We start from the raw sequence: 10192 nt of genomic DNA, 5'->3' as shown, positions 1-10192 counted from the left end.
TTTCACGGACAAGCCATGCTTGGAATATGAACAGTGAAATGTTTTGTCCATAAAGTCTGTCATAGCTGCATAAACAGATTGAAAATCACCATAGTTGGCATTTTTATTTGTCTGGATTAAGAAGGAAATGTAGCCATAGATAGATGGAATAATCAATGTGGTATATTGTAAATCTAAAGTAAAATCCCACAAAGCTGAAGTGATCCAGACCTTTCCAACTGTGGGTTGTGTGTAAGGTTCGATGATCTTCTGAGTAATGAATATTCCTCTAATGAAGGAACCAATCTCCACATAGTAAACAAAGACATTGACTCGCCTCCATTTGTACAATTGAAAAGAATCAATATGTACATGAGGGGAAGCTACAGGGATGCTTTGGGATAAAACAATGCAAATGCCATTCCTGACAAGCAGAGAAGTCAAACTTCTCATGAACTTCTCTCCACCATCGGAGTCTGGAGCAACCAGACCGACCAATGTCCACCTGAAATGCTGGAGCAGTTTGATAATTGCAAGATATTGAACTCCTTCTTTGGGGACCATTCGGTAGAAAGAAGGGGGAAGTATTTTGTCATTCAGTGGCTGTGATACAGGAACATAACTCATCTGCAAAGGGAAAATGTATTAGTTTGTGATGACTTGGGGCGTGGCACAAAGGCAACACAGTCAGATAATCAATAACCTTTATTAGCTCCAATGTTGCCCCCAATGTCCAGGTTACCTTCTGGCTGAAGAGAAACTCTCCCAAGAACAGCCCTTGACTGCAAAGAATCAAGTCCAAAACGTGATCAACAAAAACTGTAACTATAAATCCAATCAAGCCAAACTGAGGTAATTAGTTTGACAGGGCAGGAGCAAGAATTCCAGATGTGCAGGCATGGCAAAACTCACATGGTTGGAAAGATGCCAGGAACACAGATAAGCAAAGACAACACAGGATAAAGTCACATTTGCTCCTAGAAGCTGCCGCAGTCAGCATTCAGTTCTTATAAACTTTCATTCCTAGGTGTGGCTAATGAAGGGAATCAGGGCCCTTTCCTCCCCCATAAGCCACGTAACCCACATTACTCCTTTCTCCATTCTTCCCTGCATGCCCTAGGATGAAGAGGGGTGGGCCTGGGTCTTCCTCTGAACTCCCTTTCTCTTTTTCTATTTCACCCCTGCTCTGCCCAGCTGGACTTTTCCCTTCCCCAGCCTCCTCCATAGCCAACAGAGACACGCTCCCACTCCCTATCAGCTGTTCAGCTTCCACCTCGGATTCAGACTCTGACAGGGGCATGACATATTTGTTGAGTCAAATCCAAGCCAAGATACTAGCACTTGGAGTCTAAGAAAACACCTCAACAAGATTATACACATGGTTTTTCTGGTTGGTCTGTTCATAGGTTGCACCCCTTCCACTAAGCCTTGGGTATGCAATGTTTCTTCCACAAATAGGAAGAATATCACTTGGATTGGACTAAAGTATTTCAGATCTGGCTGGTTTAACATTTACTGTTCTTTGTGAATTTTAGAACCACTCTAATTTCATTAGGCCAATAGTTTCAATGATGAAAAGCTGCCTGTTAATTTCATGGAAAATTCGAAGGAGGAGTAGGGTCCCTCAACCCTTGCACACATCTGTGGGATTTTATAAATGTCCAACATATTTGAAATCTGAATGGAGATATCAGCATTGGACCCATCAAAAACTATCACAGGTCTATTATGGCTTCCACATCTGTAGTTTGGAATATTTGTCTCCACGATGGAAAGCAAATCCAGCAAGGCATCCAAAGTCATGATGGAGTTGAAATGGTTTTCATGGAGGTTGTAGCCCAGGGAGATATTGGGGAAGAACTGGAGATCCTGGTTGATCTACTACAGGTTATGCCCTTTGTGTCTCAAATTACAAGAAAGGCGGGAGCTGTGCTCTTGAATGTACGTTTTATCTCTTCCAGATGAATCTTGTCTGTTTGCATCAGGAAAGCCAGAGGATATTATATCCTGTGAGAGTGCTTTGAATTCTGCTAATTCTTCTTTAAAAATAGGAAGGAGATTGATTCAGCCCCAGGAATTATGGATCTCCTGCTTCTGCTTTTGCTTCTACTGATGTCCCAGCCGGTCTCCGGGAAGCTGAGAATGAAGTGCCCACTGAGTTTGGACAACCAGGATGGAGAAAAGCCATGGAGCTATTATAGGCCAGGCGATCTTCTCGTTGGTGTAGTCATGTCTCCATCAACAATAGCACGTGCAACATTACCTTTCAACAGGGCTCCTTCTAGGCAGATTCAGTTGTAAGTCATTCATTGTGATGGAGTTTCATTCCCTCCATTTGCAGCTCTAACACTCTTCTTTCTCCTTCATCTTATTTTACTCATTTTTATATTGCAGGACCTGACTAATTTCTTGAACCCTTTTGATTTCCACAGTCTCTATCTCTTTTGTCTTATTTTCTGGGAGAGGTTCAAATCAAAACATGAGGCAAATAAAACCTGAAAAAAGCCCACATTATTTATGTTTCCCTGTTCAATCCTCAATTCATGACTTGAGTAGTGAGTTTTTTGAAAGTAGTGATTGTTGTAGATTCCCCTGCCAAGGTCCTTTTCATATTTTCATAACCGCTCATTGATGTTCAATGCTTGATTTTTATAAGAATAGAGGATGCCTCTTTTCAGAACAGCTTTTCTGGGTCACTTATCAAAAATCCTGTATCTTTTAGGATTGTTCTACTTTAATGACTGAATTATTCTTCAAACTGTTTACTGCACTGATGAAAATTAGTACTTCTACAAATAATGGTGTATTTCTGATTTTAACCCTTTTGGAAAACTATATCCATTCTATCTTCTCCACACTCACAACATTAAAGGATGATGAGGGATTTTCATTTGCCTCTGGTTTTGGATCAATAATAGCTTAAGATTTAGTTAGCTTGTGGAGAAAAAAATGGATTAAATAGAGAAAAAGTATTTTATTGTTGCTGCTGCTAATACTAATATGAGCATGGTTTTACACTAGTTTATCTCATCGAAAGAAATACATACTACGTGTGATTTTCAATATTGAAGTTTTTAATACAAATTATCAGCCCACGCACAATCTCAAACTTGGCTGCAACATCCATGACAACTATGATAACACCCTCGGCACTTCAGATGCCTTGCTGGACATGCTGTTTACCGGAGAAGCCAATGTTCCCAACTACAGCTGTGGAAGGAAGGACAACCTTTTGGCACTTGTTGATAGAGCTCACAGAGACATCTCCATCCAGATGTCAACTTTAGCAGTGCCTACAAATTTCCACAGGTTTGTTTTTGTCTTCCTCTATCTAGCAAAGTGAATGGGGTGTAGTGTTTGATGATAGCTTAAACCATATCTTCATTATAGAATTCAAAAGCTGCTTTTCACTATATCCATTGTAGGTTTCATGGCTGGGGATTGATATAACAATATCCCAACAGGTGGGACCCTCTATTTGCAGGTTCTTCCATGCCTATTTGAGTTTATATCCATATCTATCTCTATCTCTATCTACCTATCTACCTATCTAACTTTCTATCTATCTCTATATATATATATCAGATCTATATATTTATCTATCTATCTCTATATCATTTCTCTATCTATCTATCTATCTATCTATCTATCTATCTATCTATCTATCTATCTATCTATCTATCTATCTATGCTTAAATACATGCCAGCTTCCCATTGAAGAGAGTTGAGAATGGTAGATGAAAAGTGCATTCCTGTAGAAGAACCAGCAGTCTTTAGGCAGATGCAATCCACTATTGACAATTGTATTGACTTGAATTCTCCCATAACTGGCCTCCAGAAGTTGTAAATGCTCCAACACCGGTATTTTTTAAAAAAAGAAAATAGTGGACAACCATTTGTCTGAAATGTTTCCTGCCTCAGCAGGGGGTTGGACTGGAAGACCTTTAAGGTCCCTTCCAACTCTTCTCTTCTCTTCTCTTCTCTTCTCTTCTCTTCTCTTCAATTCTCTTCTCCTCTCTTCTCCTCCTTTCCCTTCCCTTCCCTTCCCTTCCCTTCCCTTCCATTCCATTCCATTCCATTCTATTCTATTCTTTTTTTAAAAAAAAACAAGTTTTATTAATTTTCAAAACACACAAATCATCATTATCCATTACATGCTTAAACCTTTTTCCATTATAAATTTAACAAGTCAGATAAACTATAATTCTGTTTTAAACCATTTCCATATAAACATACAAAAACCTTGTTAGGTATAACATTGATACCAAATATGGTTTGGGTGAATAAATATATAAAACTTAGATATCATGGTTTAAGTGCTTATCACTTTAAGCACAATGCTGCAGGCAATTAGCCGATTAAGGGTGCGGTTAGAAGTTACAATATAAGGAAGCATTAGAAGCTGGAAAGCTTGCTGCGACTAACTGTGTCTTACTGCGACTAACTGTGTATTACTGTGACTGTGCCTGTGACTGAGATGTTCCTGTCTACTACTGTTTGCTGATTTACTGCGTAATTCTACTGTTCTACTGTTTGAACTTCTTGCTGAATATCCAGCGTTTGTTCCTCTGGAGAGAGGCACCGGAGGAGGAGAAGATATCTTTATCGGCTGATAAAGATATTGCAAGGACTCTTAACTTGGACTGTAATAGTGAGTCTTACTGGATGGAAATATAGTGAATGAAAACTTGGACTGAATGACAATGCTTTAAACTCTAAATGGATTAAAAACTATTTAAACTACAAACAGTGTTTGTGTTCAGTGTGTGTATACTCTGGGGCCCTTCCGCTCTCCTTTGGCTGCCTGGCTTGACTGCTGCTGCATACTCTGCTAGGGGTTTATCCCCAAACACTAACAATGGTTATGGGCCCAGCTGCACAGTCTAACTAACCAGAATATAGCAGAGAGAGTTGGTGTGAGTTACACATTACTGTAAAAAACAAACTGTTTTAATTAGTTTAAAATAGTCAAAATATCTGAAGAGTAATGGCACAAGTAAATTTGTCACAACTGTCCATGATATCCAGGCTGGATGGAACAAATTATGTTTCATGGTCAATGAAATGTAGTTTACTTCTACGCAGAGAAGGTTTGTGGGACATTGTAGCAAACCCACCAGATGTGAGTAGCTGGGATCCTGCTAATGATGATGATAAAGAAAAGTTACAAGACTTTAAACTGAAAAATGAGCAGGCTTTATGCATCATAGGACTGACTCTCTGTGATCAGCAGCTTGTCCATATTCGTGGAGAAGAAAATGCTGCAAACTGCTGGGAGAACCTCAGGAAGATTTATGTTCGGGACAGTGTAGGAGCACATATAAATCTTACACGGAAGCTTTTTCGAACGCATCTTCAGAGGAATGGAGATATGTTAGTTCATTTAAACTGTATGAAGAGCATTTTTCAAGAATTGCAAGAAAAAGAGCTTATATTTAATGAACTGCAACAAGTCTACATAATATTGTCTTCATTGGATCAAAGCTATGATGACTATGTGACTTCGTTGGAGGTATTGCCAAAAGAAAGCCTCTCATTAATCGACATAACAGGCAGGCTACTAGAAGAAGCCAGAAGAAGGCGTGAGCGTGACGAGCTGAGAGAAGATAAGAAAGAAGAGAAATTATCTTCAAAGCTTGAAAGAAACCAGCAAAGCAAAGTACAGCACCTGGAAGAAGAGAATTTATCTTCAACAGCATACACAATTAAAAAGTGTTTTAATTGTGGAGGCAGAGGACATTTGGCAAGATTCTGCAAAAAGAGAAAAAGCCAGAATATAAAAAAGCCAAAGAAAGCATTTGAACTAGCCACGTTTAGCAACTCTGATGTGAAGAATAATTTATGGGTGGTTGACAGTGGCGCATCCCACTGCATCACAAGAGATAAGACAAAATTTATAAAAATGTCTACAAGTTCTCAACATATATCTCTTGCCAATGGCTGGAACCTGAAAGCGAAAGGTCAAGGTTTTGCACGTTGTCCGTACATAAACCAGGATATAAAAATGTTGTATGTACCGCAACTAAAGTTTAATTTGCTTTCAGTAAGGGTATTAGATAAATTAGGTTATGTAATTACTTTTAAAGATAATAATTGCATAATTGAAAAAGATAACAAAAGGGTAACTGCAGCTTTAAATGGAACATTATATGTCTTAGATAATAGTAAGAAAGGGGAGGCTCAGACTGTATTTAATAATATAAAGCCTCATGAAGAATGTATCCATTTATTGCATAGGCGTTTGGGGCATGTAAATTTTAAAATGCTAAAACGTACAGTTGAGTTATCTGAAGGAATAAGGTTAAAACCTTGTGATAAATATTTGCGTTGTAATGTTTGCTGTGAAGATAAGAGCAAAGTATTGCCTGCAAATAGGCTAAATGGTTTCAAAACAAAAGAACCTTTAGAAGTAGTATTTGCAGACATAATAGGTCCAAAGAAACCCAGTATGGGGGGGTGCTAGATATATACTGAGCATTATGGACCATTATTCTAGATATGGGTTTTGCTATTTAATGAAAAGCAAAACTGAAACATATCAACATTTTTTCAATTGGCTTAGGTTTGCTGAAAGAAAGTCTAAACGACAACTGATAACCCTGGTGACAGATAATGGCACGGAATTTATTAATAACAAATTCCAGAACAGACTTAAGATATCTGGAATAGAGCATAAGAAGTCTGCACCATACAGGCCAGAACATAACGCTTTTATTGAAAGAAGAGGCCAAACACTACAGGCAATGGTTAGAACAATGTTAAATGATTCTGGGTTACCTGATTCTTTGTGGGGGGAGGCTACAATGTGTGCTAATAACATATTGAACAACGTTGTTAATACAACAACAGGTGAAATACCATTCACCAGATGGCATGGCAGGAAACCTGATCTAAGTTACCTGCACACATTTGGTGCACAAGCATGGGTGCATATTCCTGCACAACTCAGAAAAAAAAGGGCAACATAGAGCTAAAAGATTTTTCTTCGTTGGTTATCAGGCAAACCATAGGGCATATAGATTTTGGGAGAAAGGCACATCTAAAGTGTTATGTAGTGCTAGTGCCCAATTTCTAGAACATGAAGGATGGGAGAAATTAGAACAGGATGCCAATAAAGATGTAATTTTTGAATCCTATAGAAATCCCATTAGTTATCCCTGTAACTTTAAAAATAAAGTAAAGAGACAAATACAGGATGAAATAGTGCCCATAAAGGAAGAAACAGATTCAATAGCTGAACAGGATGAGGAAGATGAACAGGTAGTAGTTCAACAAAGTCCTCCTGTAAGCCCTGTAATTCCCAGAAGAACTACACGTATATCTAGACCGCCTGATAGGTACCAGGCTAACACAGTGTGCCAGATTAATCAAGTTCCTAATTCTGTTGAAGAAATTAAAAAGTATCCTAATAAGGAAAAAGAAAGATGGTATGCAGCAATGAATAAGGAACTGAATTCATTAAGAGATATGAAGGTGTATGAGAATGCCAAATTACCTGTAGGAAAGAAATCCATTGGCTGCAAATGGATATTTAAGGTAAAAACAGATAAGGATGGTAATTTAATCCATAAGGCAAGGTTAGTAGCCCAAGGTTTTAGGCAGAATGCTAATGACTATGATGAGGTGTTTGCACCTAGTCTTAAGGCAGCAACCTTGAGGGCAGCTTTAGTGTGGGCAGCTAGTAAAAACTATATAGTTAACCATCTAGATGTGGAAACTGCTTACTTGCACGCCCCATTAAAACATACTATTTATATGAAAAAACCTGTTGGTATTAAAAGTGAAAATAAGGATAATAATGATTGTTGGTTGTTAAAGAAAAGCCTCTATGGTCTTAAACAATCAGGCTATGAATGGAACCAGTATATTGTAAAGGAACTAGACAATATAGGATTTAAAGCTGGTTTAGCCGATCCATGTCTGTTTAAGAGGGAGACAAATGGGAAAGTATCATTATTATTACTATTCACAGATGACATTGCATTGATAACTGAAACTAATGATGAAGCAAATAAAATAATAACATCATTAGGAAAGAGAATAAAGATCAAGCAATTAGGGGAGATAAAGAAGTATCTCGGTTTGAATATAAAGAAAACACGGAAAGGTTTTAAGATATCTCAGGAAGATAAGATAAGCAAATTACTAAAAGATTACAAGATGGAGCTTTGTAAGCCGGCTAAGACTCCAATGAGTCAGGAGTTTAGCAACACTGATGTACAAAGCCCTGAGTTTGATAAGGTGATTTATCAATCTTTAATTGGTAGTTTGAGTTATATTAGTAATTGGTCTAGACCAGATATATCGTACTGCGTGAATCAGTTGGCTAGATTCAATTCTGCACCATGTGAAAGACACTGGATTGCAGCTAAGAGGATATTAAGATATCTTAAAAAGACAATGAATTATTCATTGTATTTAGAACCAAAGGGTGATTTAATTTTGAGTGCTTATGCAGATGCTAGCTTTGCATCAGAAAGAGACACTAGAAAGTCGACTTCAGGAACAGCCATAATGCTGGGTAAGACATTAATAGGCTGGAAGTCAATAAGACAACAGCATATAAGTTTGTCTACTATGGAGGCAGAATTCTCCTGTTTATCTTTGTTATGTACAGAATTAATAATGTATAAACAAATGTTAATTGATATAGGTATAACTGTAGATTATCCTATAATTATACATGAAGATAATCAGGCAGCAATTCAAATGGCCACAAATATTGGAGTAAAAACAAGGAGCAAGCATACAGATCTAAGATACCTAAACGTGAGACAATCTGTAAGAAGTAAGATGATTCAGCTAGAGTACTGTATGTCGGAGGACAATTTAGCTGATAATTTTACTAAAGCCCAAGGTGCCAGTAAGCACCAGGAGAGTTGTGAAAATATGGAATTAGATTGTAAAGGTATTATATATTTATTTCACCCAAAGGGGGAGTATGTTAGGTATAACATTGATACCAAATATGGTTTGGGTGAATAAATATATAAAACTTAGATATCATGGTTTAAGTGCTTATCACTTTAAGCACAATGCAGCAGGCAATTAGCCGATTAAGGGTGCGGTTAGAAGTTACAATATAAAGAAGCATTAGAAGCTGGAAAGCTTACTGTCTGTTACTGTAACTGTGTGCTGGCTGTAACTGTGTGCTGCTGCGACTAACTGTGATTACTGACTGTGAGTGCCTGTGACTGAACTGTTATTGTTTGCTACTGTTTGCTGAATATCCAGCGTTTGTTTCTCTGGAGAGTGAAACCGGAGGAGGAGAAGATATCTTTATCGGCTGATAAAGATATTGCAAGGACTCTTAACTTGGACTGTAATAGTGAGTCTTACTGGATGGAAATACTGTGAATGACTTAATGGACTGAATGACAATGCTTAAACTCTAACTGGATTAAAAACTATTTAAACTACAAACAGTGTTTGTATTCAGTGTGTGTATACTCTGGGGCCCTTCCACTTTCTTTGGCTTCCTGGTTTGACTACTGCTGCAATACTTTTCTAGGGGTTAATCCTCAAACCCTAACAGGTTCAAATCAAAACATGAGGCAAATAAAACCTGAAAAAAGCCCACATTATTTATGTTTCCCTGTTCAATCCTCAATTCATGACTTGAGTAGTGAGTTTTTTTGAAAGTAGTGATTGTTGTAGATTCCCCTGCCAAGGTCCTTTTCATATTTTCATAACCGCTCATTGATGTTCAATGCTTGATTTTTATAAGAATAGAGGATGCCTCTTTTCAGAACAGCTTTTCTGGGTCACTTATCAAAAATCCTGTATCTTTTAGGATTGTTCTACTTTAATGACTGAATTATTCTTCAAACTGTTTACTGCACTGATGAAAATTAGTACTTCTACAAATAATGGTGTATTTCTGATTTTAACCCTTTTGGAAAACTATATCCATTCTATCTTCTCCACACTCACAACATTAAAGGATGATGAGGGATTTTCATTTGCCTCTGGTTTTGGATCAATAATAGCTTAAGATTTAGTTAGCTTGTGGAGAAAAAAATGGATTAAATAGAGAAAAAGTATTTTATTGTTGCTGCTGCTGCTGCTGTTAATACTAATATGAGCATGGTTTTACACTAGTTTATCTCATCGAAAGAAATACATACTACGTGTGATTTTCAATATTGAAGTTTTTAATACAAATTATCAGCCCACGCACAATCTCAAACTTGGCTGCAACATCCATGACAAC

General features: G+C 37.5%; 1 long non-coding RNA gene across 1 annotated transcript; it reads left to right on the top strand.

The window, feature by feature from the left end:
* The first annotated feature begins 1899 nt into the window (after nucleotides 1-1899).
* On the top strand, nucleotides 1900-3076 carry LOC148128716 (uncharacterized). The gene is made up of 3 exons (XR_015746161.1): nucleotides 1900-1920; nucleotides 2031-2276; nucleotides 3001-3076. It is a non-coding gene; the product is annotated as an uncharacterized LOC148128716 (long non-coding RNA).
* The last annotated feature ends 7116 nt before the right edge of the window (nucleotides 3077-10192 follow it).

The sequence above is a fragment of the Notechis scutatus genome, unplaced genomic scaffold (assembly GCF_049901735.1).
Source record: "Notechis scutatus isolate UNSWTSFEM ecotype Mainland unplaced genomic scaffold, rNotScu1.2 NSCUCTG112, whole genome shotgun sequence".
In the NCBI taxonomy this organism is placed as follows: domain Eukaryota; kingdom Metazoa; phylum Chordata; class Lepidosauria; order Squamata; family Elapidae; genus Notechis; species Notechis scutatus.
Note: the sequence above shows the minus strand (reverse complement) of the source record. Positions and strands in the feature narration are given on the sequence as shown.